A 14265-nucleotide genomic window follows, 5' to 3' on the forward strand; every position below is an offset into this window, starting at 1 on the left:
CATGTCATACGATGCAATTAATCTCATCAGTCTTTTACATGCATTGTTTCACAAGCCTCAATGTTATCTTATTAATCGATACATGTTTTCACAAAAGTGAGTTCACAATAGTTCCAAAATGTATTTCATGAGAGTTGCAAAATATGTGTGTTTGATATATATAAAATAGACATGTAATGCGAAAAATGTAACAATAAGCATCCATGTGAGTTTGTACTCACCTGGGTCGTAAGGCTCCTCCTTAAAATTTCCTTGAGGCTCCATAACCTCGAATACTGAGAAAAGACCTACCATTTGTTCTAAATCCAACTAAAACCAACATAGAACATGAAAACAGAGGCTATTGGACAATTGGCTAAAGTGGCATTCCCTGGAATGCTTATGACTGTACGTTCGGTCTAGTGGCCGTATGTCCGCTCAGAGAGTTTTAGGTAGAACCTCATTTGGTTCAACCGTCCTCTGATCCTCCCAAACTAGTTCTAAAGCTATCAAAAGGAATCCTAGGACCTCCTATATCAAAACAATACCTCCATACTGAAGGAAATATGCCCAACAAGAATTAAACGCTAACCCATGCTTCAACCAAGATTAAGGGCAACAACATAACTAGAAGTTATAAACTACCAACTAAACTAACTATAAAAAGCACTTAAACAGCATAACGACTAAGGAACAATCTAGGCTTAGAAGATTACCTCCTTGAAGTGAAACCTCCAAGAATCACCTCTCCTTCTTTAACAAGTCACAAAATCCTTACAAAACACTCACACAGGGGTTTCAGAGAGCCTGGGGGCGAGAATGAGGCTTCAATGCTCGAGGGTAAGGGGGATTTATAGGTAAGAAAAAGATGAGGGCGCTACCAACTATTCTGACAAGTAAGGGACGTCCAGTACTATTGGAGCATACGTCGGTACTATTTATCCAGCGGTCAAAAGGCTGTACCAGAAGTCTAGGTATTAATCAAAGGTTTTTAGAAAAGTATAGTACATCTGGTGGTCCCCCTATGTACGTCCTATACGGTTTGCAGAGTATGGCGTACTATTGGCAGAGAACGTTCGGTGGTCCCCATGCGTACATCCTGTACTATTGTCAGCGTACGTCCTCACTAAAGAAAAAAGCGTACGTATGGTGGTCCTCATGCATACGACCAGTTAGAAAGTCTAAAATTTTCAAAATGCCCTTCCAGATGTTCCATTGACCCAAAGTCCAAATTAACCCTCTAACTAAGCTACCTAAGCTTAGTTAATGATTTAGGTCACTATAGACACCCTCGATGAGTTCCCACACACATGATAAATGAGATAAAATGCACAAGAATAATCTAAACATTATATGCAATTCTAGAAATGAAACATCAAATAAAAAATTCACAATTCTAAAACCTAGACCATAAACCATGAAAAAGGCGAAAACCAAAAAAGAAATACCAAGGAATAGAAAATTACGAGCATAAATTTGTTACAAAACGGTTTGTATCTAATTTAAAAAAATCATCTAATAAAGTGACATATGTGTGCTTCTCACATGTCTTTTTAATAGCTATGGGACACATGTCACTTTATTATGCGAGTTTGTATGAATTAGATACAAACCAAATTGTAGAAATTTTTGTCAGAAAATTTCCTTGTGGATTTTAGAGAATGGATGGAAGACTTGAAGATTTGAACACAGACTCCACACTTTTGGGAGAGAGGCCGAATTTTGAGAGAAAGTGAAAAGTTTGAGTTAATCTTGTCGGTACGTATGTTTAAAAACTCAAGAGCCACGTCCCTTCAGAATGCATAAAATGCACTTGTAATTTGAATTCTTTAAAGCATGATAAGTGTTGTATATGATCAATTTTACAAGCAAGCTTAAGACCTACAATTTGTGAGGGGGTTAGGCTTTAACATGAAACCTCATGTGTGAAATAGACAAACTCATTAACCCAAATGTCAAACCTTATGTCTAGGGTCTAGAGAGACTTATACACCTACTCCCCTTACACTTAGCACTATTTGAAACCCTGTCCATTTGACAAGTTATCATTTTTCCGCAATGATTTAAACACCAACACCTCTATAACAGACATAGGGTTCAATTTTTCTTGTTATAGTGTTCACCTTTTGTCCTAGCTTATGAACATCAAGTTTTACTATCATTCACAAGTGCTCTAGTCAAAGAGAGGTAGTGTATAAGTTTTAATTCCAAAGGACTATCTAATTTTTACATATGGTTGCCTTTCAATAACTCACACATGCAGGCAAACTTAAGCTTGGGAAAGAAGTAGATTGCTCAAGATTAACAAGTCATGGTTCATACAATTCATTTAACTTGTGCTCACACAAAGAATAAGGGAAAAATAGATTTTACCCCCTGAAATATCTATACATTTGCGTTTTGGCGTCTAATGTTTAAAAATCGACGAAAGACCCCCATAATGTATCTAAAGTTGGCAAAAATAAAAATACCATCCGTCCATCAAATCCGTCTATTTGGACAGAAACCAAGTCACATTTTTCAACCAAAAATTTTGAAAATGCCCTTGGGGGGTAAAGTGTAAAAATAAATGACTTCAGGGGGTAAAGTGTAAACATAAACATAAACATAAATAAATAAATAAAAATACGAAACCTAAAACTTAAAACAAAAGGTTTATATTCAAAATAAAAAAAATAAATGAACAGAAAAAATCAAAAATTAAACCCAAACTAAAAAAATTAACTAAACCTAAACATAAAACAAAAACTTTATATACAAAATAAAAAATAAATTGGAAAAAATAAAAAAAAAACTAAACGTAAAACTTAAACAAAAAAAAAAAAATAAATAAAATAAAAAACTGTGAGGTGGTCAAGCCATTTGGGGGTGATTCAGCCTCCCCGATTTGGCCAAGCGGGTGGCTTGGCTACCCGCATTCGGCTGACATAGGGTACCCAACCACCCATGTGTCCCACGAGAGTGGTCTGGCGACCTCATATACCCAAATGTGGGTCATTCCAAATGGTTTTAGGGGGTAGTCGAAACCACCCCAAGTGGGTTTAGGGGTGGCCAAACCACCTTCATTCGATCGGTCTAAGGGTGGTTTTGCCAAAAGGGCCGGCTCTGTCATCCCCCAATTTTATTTATTTTTATTTTTTTGGTATATATACTTCTTGTTTTAAGTTTTAGGTTTAACTTCTTTTTTTCTTTTTTTTAACACTTTATGCCCTCAAAGTTATTTATGTTTACACTTTACCCCCTAAGGGCATTTTTGAAAGTTTTTGTTAAAAAAGTCACGTGCCAGTCACACGACTTGGTTTCCGTCCAAATAGACGGATGATGTTTTTTGCCAATGCCATCTACATTGTGGGGGTCTTTCGTCGATTTTTAGACATTGGGTGCTAAAACGCAAATCCGTGGATTCTTCAAGTGGGTAAAATGCATTTTCCCCTAATTTATTTATTTTTATCTTAATTTTTTTTTCTCTTTCCCCCAAAATTTAGCCTTTATAGTACGACGGTGCCGATGTTGGGGCAAAAGCATATCTAAGTTATAGTAACATTTCAAGGAAATATATCTAGTCCGATAGTCTTATTGCTTGATCCTTAATTATAATGGGATCCATGGGGTTCTTATGAACATTTGAAGCCACAATTTACAAATTTCTTTACAAATTAATTCACACATATCCAATTGCGAAATTTAAGATATTAATTAATTTGATGTCTCATTCCTCTAATTTATTGTTTGATTGGTGTTTCCCTTTTGCTTTTAAAAATAATTTTAGGTTTAAATACTTTTTTGCCCCATGTGGTTTAACAACTTTATTTTTTACCCCATTGGTTTTATTTTGTATCATAGATGGTATCTCAATAATGCCAAAAAAAGGAGACCGTACCTTCGTCCAAAGTTTGACAGAAAGCCATGCTAGCACCATTAAAAAATCGACATGTGTCCATATATTTATTAAAAATACAAAATAAAAATTTTAAAATTAAAAATATTAAGAAATTAGAAAAAAAAATGTACATGGGAAAGGGGTGGCTCGAGCCACCCCTTTGGACAAGATGGGGGTGGTTGGCCACCCCTATGGGGGTGGCTAGAGCCACCCCTTGCCAATTTAGGGGTGGTTCAGCCACCCCCAATTTGCAAAATGGGGGTGGTTGAAACCACCCCCAAGGCTGTTGGGGTTGGCCAGGCCACCTCTTTTGAGTGTGGGGTGGTTTCGGCCACCCTAGACCGATTGGTTTGGGGGTGGCAGAACCACACCCATGGCCCTTTAGGATGGTTTGGCCACCCCCAAGGGCCAATTGAAAAAAAATAAAAAAAATTAAATTAAATTAATGTTGGCCATTGGGGGTGGCCGAACCACCCCCAAGAGCCATGGGGGTGGTTTGGGCACCCCTAGACTGACCGGTATGGGGTGGCTAAAACCATCGCAGGTTAAATGGGGGTGGCCAGGCCACCCTCAACAGCCTTGGGGGTGGTTTCGGCCACCCCCAAATCGGCAAGGGGTGGCTCCAACAACCTACATGGGGGTGGCTGGCCACCCCTAAGGGACCCCCAATCCAACAAAGGATGGCTCCAACCACCTACATGGGGGTGACTGGCCACCCCTAAGTTGTCCAAAGCAATGGCTCGAGCCACCCCTTTTCCTTTATTTTTACTTATTTTTCTAATTTTTTAATATTTTTAATTTTAAAATTTTTATTTTTTATTTTTAATTAGTATTTGGACACATGTCAATTTTTTTAATGGTGTTGACGTGGCTTTCCGTCGAATTTTGCACGGAAGTACCATTTTGGTTTTTTGCCATTATTGAGGTACCATTTGTGATACAAAGTAAAACCGACGGGACAAAAAATAAAATTGTTAAACCGCAGAGGGTTCGATGGTATTTAACCCATAATTTTACTTCTTTCGTTATACACTTTATTGATTCAAGGATTGGGCTTGCAACACTATCTTGATTTAGTAGTGACATAAAAAGTACTATGAATCGGACATGATTTTTCTCCAAATTGGGTTGGAAGAAGTTTCTCCAACTCAATCTATAAAATAACTTTTGATCCTTCCATAATGCAGAAGAAAGTCAACTTGAAGGGAAACTAGTAGAGCTTCCATAGGATTTGATAAATGAGATTGGAAAGAAATTGATAAACTATGTTGATTACGTCCGATTGCAATCAACTTGTAAGCCATGAAAATCCATGCTGTCAAAGATGCCAAACCACCAATTCAATCAAGTACCATGGCTTATGCTCCCACACGACAATGTGAGCAAAAATAAACGTTTTATTTTCCTTAACCCATTAGAAAATAAGATGTATAACATTGACATTGTAATACCCCAATAGAACACCTAGTTTGAAAATGGTAATAATTTACTACAAAACGACAAGAAATTTTCATAAAACACAGTTTTAAATCCTAAAGACCTAAATCCCTTATGAATAGCCCAACCCCTTGAGACTTTCAAACAAAACCCAAGAAATTCACTCTCTGACCGAACGTTCTCTAGGGGGACTACCTGAACTTTCGCTCTTACCTTAAGTGCTAGCGTTTGCTTGGGGTCCCACCACGAGCATTCGTTTACCAATCTTGAACCATTTGGTAATACCCAAACGTACTCCTGAACCCTTTTATCCATTGTGTAGCAGTATGCGAATGTTCGCCCCATAGTACCCTAACATTCGCTAGCAACTCTTAAAAGTAATTTTAACTCATTCTCCATATTTTCAGAGGAGAGCAGGCCCCAAGCCCTATATAAACCTTTCCCTTCAACCCTCAGCCCCTCCTCACACCAAGAAACCCTAACCCTAGAAGTGAGAAGTGATTTTGGAGGAGAATGAGGAAGCCTCGGTGGAGTGTTGCCCTCATCAAGGTTGCTTCTTGTTCATTCCCTTATCCTTCATGTTGTTCTTACTGCTTTCTTAGTATTATAAGTTTTCGAGGTGCCTTGACAAATTCTTATACCCATTTTCTTTAAAGGACCAAGAATGTTTTAAAGAGTTTTTATCTCACCTTTGATTTCTTTAAAGTTGCATGCTAGCATGTTTTGTACTATGCTTGTGTCCATTAGGAGCCAAGGATGAGATTTATCACACCCTAAAAGCATAAGACTATGTTTGGGACTTTTGGCCAAGATTTTCCGCTCTCTGACCGAACGTTCACCCAGAGAGTAGGACATATGCCCAATGACCCAAATATGTGAGTTAAGGACTCGGCGCTTTTAGAACTTACTATGTCACTCGGAGTGTTCTCTAGTACTGCATATAATGATGTGTTAGGGCCGAGCGTTCACCCAAAGAGCAGGACATATGCCCAATGACCCAAATATGTGAGTTAAGGACTCTGCGCTTTTAGAACTTACTATGTCAGTCGGAGTTTTCTCTAGTACTGCATATAATGATGTGTTGTATTTCGTTACATCAGGAATTTGTGATGTTGGAGGACTCAAGCAAGCGCGCGAGGTAAGTAAACACTTCCGACCACTTTCCTTAAAAATGTGCGATATGTCAGCTGACTGAACACGCATATGATGTGTGCATGCCTATATTTTTGTATAACTTGGCAACTGCCTTAATAATTGGTTGATAAGATTCATCGTATGACATGGTACACTGGTATGTGTGGTATAATGGCCATGGGCTTACTATAGAAACTTTATTCTCTGGTCAAACGAGTGTATGGATATGATATATGAGCCTTGAATCCACCGGTTATTTCGTGACCTGCGCAGCCTTCATTAGCGGGTCACTATAGGACGTACATCATTAGTAGCGTGGGGCACCTGAGATCGGACTCGATCGAGCTGCTAGTGTTATGGACAGTAGCGTACAATGGCCGAGGCACCGGCATTATATTACAGGTCCCTTGGGACAGCGCCAACCCTACTGAGAAAGGGTAAACTCTCGGGTATACCATATATAATAGTTATGACCTATAAAACATTAGCCTTTTTATTACAGGTTCCTTGGGACAGCGCCAACCCTACTGAGAAAGGGTAAACTCTCGGGTATACCATATATAATAGTTATGACCTATAAAACATTAGCCTTTTGCATTAAAACACCTAGGCAACTGCCGCTGGAAGTACAACCTCTTTTTCTCAATAAGACAATATTTTATGGGGTATTAACAAAGACAACACCTCTTAAAATCTTTATAAAACTGCACGTTTGTTTTTGTTTAATGAAAATTGGCTCATGTCATGCCCAACTGTAAGGTTTACTTACTAAATCGTTAGACTTATGCGGTTATTACATCTTGTAGGAAACCTATTTCTAGAAAAGGAAGAGTGTCAAGGTTGCCACTACAAATTTATGTAAGACCAGAGATCTTCACATTATCAGGTTTGACTAGGTTATTATTTCTACTAGTTGCTCTGTGTCAATGTGTTGAGGATAATATATATATATATATATATAGATTTCCTTTATGGTTGTTAAAATTCTCAGATTTATCTCACCTTCCAATGCATTTACTCTAAGTTTGCTTATATGGGCGGTTCCTCAGATAGCTACCAGTTACATATAGTAGCGTAAGTGGTAGTAACTCTACCAGACTAGTCAAGGCCAGATTTTGGGGCGTTACAGACATTCCAGAAGTAATGGGAATATTTTTGTGAGGATCATTTGTTATGTGCTCAAATATTCATATTTTAGCCCCTTAATTTACACTTGTTAATTTCGTAGTCTTGTTATTTTGTGCTATTTTATTTCCTTTCTGTGTTTTCTAAGTTTTTGTAGGTTTTTAAGGAAAAGAATGCAATTCTGGAAAATTCAGACTTAAAGGGCAATTTTGGGAAAAAGAAAGAAGTCTTGGATCAAGAGCAAGCATTCAGGTGCAGTGCGCTAGAGCGCACTACACCTAGGCTCGTGGGCGTCAGCACTCAAGCGCTACAGCCAAGGAGCGAGTGTAGGCATGCACTTATGCGCATAAGAAGAATGCTTGAGCATGTCTAGGCTCGAGCGTAGTAGAAGAACAATTGATCGCAGCCCTATGCTCGAGTGCACATGGGCTAGGATCGAGCGCATTCATGCCAGCTCACATGACAGCTTGTGGAAATAGTCATTTTTCAACCCAAATTAGGTTTTCCAGTCCTAGTTGTACTAGGACTTAAATCTAAGAGTTTACTAGGGTTTCTAGGACTTCTAGGGTTTTTCTTAAGCCTATAAATAGACCTATAAGCCACACAATTCAAGGGAGAATTGAAGACAATTTTGATAGGAAGCTTTGGGAGTAGAATTGATGACTCTTCAAGGAAGCATTTTTCAGGTTTATTCTTTTCCTTTTTATTTTATTATGAAGATCATTAACATCAAATTTATGTGTAACTAAATAATTTAGTAGGACTAGATTGAAGCCCTAATTATGTCTCTTTCATATTTCAATATTGGCGTCATTGTGATAATCATATTGTGATGCTTAACTTGATTATTCCTTGCTTTATTGAATTCCTCCTATGAATGTGTTTGGCCAACATATGCATGTGGTATGGATTATTTATTTGAGTCAATTTGAATGACCGAGTCCTGGGTTTATTAGAGTGACAAAAGATATCTTAGCGGGTTCATGGGGTAATCAACATGGGCAACCGGGAGTATACACCCATGCCCTAGGCCTCATGTGTTTGTTGATTTCCATTGAATTATATTTTCTTAAAGAACAACTTAGTATACACCCATGTTAAATCCTTTGAGAAAGAAAAGAATTAGAGTATACACCCATGCCTAATTCGTTGCTTAGGGAAATCAATAGCGTAAGGCATATACACCAATGCCCTTAGGTTGGCAAACATTAAGTATTCTTGATATGATTGGAACATTGGCATATTGTTATCTTTATTTCTTTTCAACATATCAATTTCGTCATAATCTTGATATTTAATTTAGAAAATCAATTCTAAGCAAAATCAACAATCCTCGTGGGAATGATCTCGTATTTGCCGCACTATACTATTGTTTGATCTTGTAAACTTGCGAGTTAAATGTACCGATTGTTATCTATTAATTTAGGTTGTATTCGGCACAACAAATTTTTGGGGCCGTTGCCGAAAATTGTTTAAGTTTGTTTAGAATTTTTTTTTCCTAGTTTATTTTGTTTTAATTGTTTTAATTTTTCTGTTTTCTGGTTTTCCGCAGTTCCTGTGCTATCTACAGAGGTGCGCTCGAGTGTCTATTCCAGGGCGATCGAGTGCACTAGCTAGTGCGATCGATCACACATTCGGACAGTAGCACTAAACTATTTTAAGTACGGATCTGATTTTTTTTTTTCTTTTCATGCAGGGTCATTCGAGTCTGCATCTTCGTAAGTCTTTATTGTTAATTTTGTTTTTATTTTCCTTTTAATTTTAACTTCTGTTTGTTATTTTATTTTTTACACATGTGGGGAAACATTCCAAGATCCCATTGACCATGTTCATATTGCCATAATCTTTATCACCATGTTAGAGATTGTCCTTTAACAATACAATTTTCTAACCATTCTTATGGGCATATGAACACATCATTCTCTAGACCGGGGAACGACGACTATTCTGATTCCTATAACTTGTCATGGAGCCAATAGTCTAATCTCCAATGGCAAGCTCAAGCTCCTAAAGATCATGCTCCAAAATTTCATGAACTGCATCATCAATCATATCCGCAGTTCTATGGTCAATCATACTCCTTTCTTAGCCACAGTGAGTCCAATATGCAACTGCTGGAATACATTGCCAAGTTGGAAGCATACCGAGAAGAGCCACCTCCTCTGAAGAGTTCTAACTTAGAAGAGAGTACCTGCTATCAAGACGAGGAGCCATCTCCCATCGATTGGCCTCAACAATACCAAGAAGAACCACGTCCTCCTGAGATCCCTAAAAAGTTGTTAGCTATGATCAGATTGGCAACCAATAATACACTACAAGCAGTTGAGGAGATGAAGAACTCTCACTTGCAATCATTTGAAAGGATGGAGGCCCACCTCAAACAAAGAGCTGATATCCTCAAAGAAGAAGAAGAAGAAGAGTGTCAAAGTCAGTTTGTGGCAAATCCTAATGGACAATACATGGAGGATGAATGCACTTACTATCATGAGCAAGCTATCACCACATTGAGGAGTGAAGAAGTGGTTGAAAATCAAGTGGAAGAAAGGAAGGAGGAGCAAATTGAGGTTCCACAATAACCACATCGGAAAAAAGAAGAGAGCACTAAGACTTCTTCAACATCAGCCCCTATCCCCGAAGTACCAAAAGGCCAGGAAAGTAGTTTGTTAGAGCTATTATATGGGCAAATTAAGGACATCAAGATAGATAAAATCCCTAAGTATTCTCATCGTATTATTCTAGCTCATGATTCCCTTCCGGATGAGAAACTGTTTAAGAGAGTGGTCCACCCCGATCTACAGACAATTGGAATTACCTTTCTGTAGGTAAAATTCATTCTCTTTGGTCCAAGAGAAGAAAAGACTGGTGATTCAAGTTTAAACTCAAGGGTCAAAATGCACTGAGTGCATCAAGGATAAGGATTCCATTTGCTTGGTGAATCCCATATATTTTGACTAAATGAGTCAGCTTCATAGGTTCGAGCGCAGGCCCTATGCACTTGAGTCCTTCATCAGGCCAGGGTCCATGATCTCCATCCAGGTTTTATCCTTTCCTTTGTTGTTCCATGTTCATTCTTTGATTATATTTTTACAACAATGTGTTAAACTTAACTGGTATTTGGTTGGAGTATCATTTGTTTCAAGGACAAGTGTACTTGCGTTCAAGTTTAGGGGTGTGCTACGAGCCATACTGTTCCAGCTAGTTTTTCCATCTCCTTGGTAAGATCTTTCCATGTTATACACACATTGGGGACAATGTGTAATTTAAGTTTGGGGGTATGGGAGACATTTACACACACTTTGTTCCTAAATTTTTGAAAAATTTTGCATGTTCATGTTTTGTCTTAAAATTTTGGTTGATCTGAAAAAATTGTGATTTGATTTCATTGTTGAGCTTAAAATTTTGAACACATAATCGGATGATAGAGTTTTTAAGTTTGGTTACTTACTTTAGGTATCTGAGAATTCATCTGTTTGAACTGATCTGACATAAGAACGTTAGCACATAATTTGTGGGGTATGACATGAGAGTCTGTTGTGTATGTTTTAATGTCTTGAGGAAGCTAGGAGGCTTGTTAGATGGATACTTTGGCGCCAAAGAAAAAAGATAAAAAATAATAATTAAAAATTATGATAATAATATGATCATTGATAAGCTTTTCATTTAGTAACTGGACCTCTTACCTCATTAAGCAATGCGTGTTCACGTCAAAATGTGAAGAATTTTGATTTGGTTAATGTCATGGTTAGTTTGGTTTCGTAGCTTTTTTGACTCGAGTTAGTAAGTCCTTAGGGGTGTCTCTATACCTAATGCCCTAAAACCATCTGGTTTGGGAGTCATTGACTTAACACTCGTTACATGGGTCAATTAGAAAGCTTAAGGCAACCGAACATTGCACAGCCTGACCCAAAAGAAAAAAAAAAAAAAAAAGTTATGCCATAATTGAAAGATTTCAATGAACTTTGAGATATTGAGACATTGCACATTAAAAATAATTGAAAGCTTCATATTTATGTGCTAGCTCACTTTACACTGTTTCGAACTTGTGATGCCTTAACCTGTCTTTTGTAAGTAATTAGACTTTAAAATTCCAATTCATGAAAAAGATGGAGTTTATCTTTTTAAACTTGCTAATGAATGAAAACCATGATTTTGAGTGATATTTCAAATTTTTGGATAACATCAACTTGTGCATAACGTTTGTGGGTAACATTCCAGGAAAACCCTCACAAGACTCCACTCGTCCTCTAGGGAATGCCTAGGGGTTTAAAAGGCATGTTGCATACACTAAATGCAATCGTACATCCCACGAAAGATGTATTTATCTTTTTGTTTTTTGTTTTTCATTTTGTTTTTAGTTTCGTATTGCTAAGAGACTAGCAATATGTAAGTTTGGGGGTGTGTTACCCCTTAATTTAAACTTGTAAATTTCTTAGTCTTGTTATTTTGTGCTATTTTATTTCCTTTCTGTGTTTTCTTTGTTTTTATAGGTTTTTGAGGAAAATGATGCAATTCTGGAAAATTCAGACTTAAATGGCAATTTTGGGAAAAGGATAGAAGTCTTGGATCAAGAGCAAGCATTCAGGTGCAGTGCGCTCAAGCCTAGACGTGTAGTCATGCGCATAAGAAGAATGCTCGAGCGCGTCTAGGCTCGAGCAGAGCAGAAGAACGATCGATCACAGCCCAACGCCCGAGCACACACTGGCTAGGATGGAGCGCATTCGTGCCAGCTTGCGGAAATAGTCCATTTTCAACTCAAATTAGGTTTTCCTAGTCCTTGTTGAACTAGGACTTAAACCTATGAGTTTACTAGGGCTTCTAGGACTTCTAGGGCTTTTCCTCAGCCGATAAATAGACCTATAAGCCACACTATTCAGTGGAGAATTCAAGACAATTTTTAGAGGAAGTTTTGGGAGAAGAATTGACGGCTCTTCAAGGAAGCGTTTTTCGGGTTTATTCTTTTCATTTTTATTTTATTATAAAGATGATTAGCATCAAATTTATGTGTAACTAAATACTTTAGTAGGGATAGATTGAAGCCCTAATCATGTCTCTTTAATACTTCAATATTGATGCCTTTATGTTAATCATATTGTGATGCTTAACTTGATTATTCCCTGCTTTATTGAATTCCTCATTTGAATATGTTTGGCCAACATATGCATGTGGTATGGATTAGTTATTTAAGTCAATTTGGATGACAGAGTCCTGAGCTTAATAGAGTGACAAAAGATATCTTTGCAGGTTCTTGGGGTAATCAACATGGGGAACTGAGAGTATACACCCATTCCCTAGGCCTCATGCGTTTGTTGATTTCCAATGAATTATGCTTTCTGAAAGAACAACTTAGTATAGACCTGTGCTAAATCCTTTTAGAAAGAAAAGACTTAAGAGTATACACCCATGCCTAATTCGTTGCTTAGTGAGATCAATAGCTTAAGGAGTATACGCCCACGCTCTTAGTTTGGCAAACATTAAGTAATCTTGATATGATTGGAACATTGGCATATTGTTATATTAATTGAGTATGATTAGTGGTGGATATCAAAGCCCTACCCTTTCATTTATATTTATTTCTTTTCAACATATCAATTTCGTGACAATCTTGATATTTAATTTAGAAAATCAATTCTAAGCAAAATCATCAATCATAGTGGGAATGATCTCGTATTTGCCGCACTATACTTTCGTTTGATCTTGTGCACTTGTGAGTTAAACATACCAATTATTATCTATTAATTTAGGTAGTATTCGGCACAATGTCAGCTTTTGATTGGATACTCGCTATTGATGGGTATCCGAAGTTCTGTCTAATTAATCCATTTACTAGGGCTCAAATTCAGTTGCCACCTCTAGACACCTTTCCAGATGTTTTGAGATTTGATCATAACAAGCCGAATGAAGAATATTTTATTTATGGGGCAAGAAGATATATTCCTAATCAAAAAACATATTCAAAGGGTTTGGCTTACTTCCGAGAAATTTTCGTCAATAATGTTGTCTTGTCGTCAAATCCTGCTTCTAATGAATTCATGGTCATGGCCATCTACGATGAGCTTGGAGAATTTGCTTTTTGTAGAAGTGGGGATAAGAAATGGAGTAAGTTAAAGGTTTCACGATTTGCTGAAGATGTCATGTCTTATGAAGGAAAATTCTACGATTTAACTCGTAGTAGAGAAGTTTGGATTGGTGACGCTATCTCGCTGCCACAGATGACGAGAATTGCGCCGCACCCTTCACGGCATGTCCCAAATGAGTGCTGGTTGGTGCGAATGACATCTGGTGAACTTGTGTTCGTTAATATGAAATTTAAATGGAAACCAATAGTTGATGATCCCGAAGAAAGGGAATATTATAAAACTACCCACCTTTGTGGTCTACGAGCTATTTCAAGGACGGTTGAAATGGATTGAGGTAACAAGCGTAGGAGATGATGCTTTCTTTGTTGGAAAGAATAACTCATTATCTATCTCGTCTCAAAATCTTCGTTATGGTTGGAGAAAGAATTGTATTTACTTTCGGATGCCTACAATGGAGGCCACATAGATGAAATTGTAGGTGGTTATGACAATGTTACGTACAAGTTAGAAAGCGTAAGAATTGAGTCAATACCAGGGTATGTAGTTAAGTGATTATTTGTTGGTATTACCGGCACTAATTTGGGGTATTCCTAACCCAACTCCTTAAGGAAATAAAAATGTATTGCTTAAGAT

The 14265-nt window shown here is 37.5% G+C and overlaps 1 pseudogene; it reads left to right on the forward strand.

Annotated features, from left to right (window-relative positions):
* Positions 1–327: 327 nt before the first annotated feature.
* On the forward strand, positions 328–13965 carry LOC132178169 (putative F-box protein At5g55150; annotated as a pseudogene).
* Positions 13966–14265: the final 300 nt, after the last annotated feature.

Source organism: Corylus avellana, chromosome 4, assembly GCF_965113065.1.
Source record: "Corylus avellana chromosome 4, dhCorAvel1.hap1.2, whole genome shotgun sequence".
Lineage (NCBI taxonomy): Eukaryota > Viridiplantae > Streptophyta > Magnoliopsida > Fagales > Betulaceae > Corylus > Corylus avellana.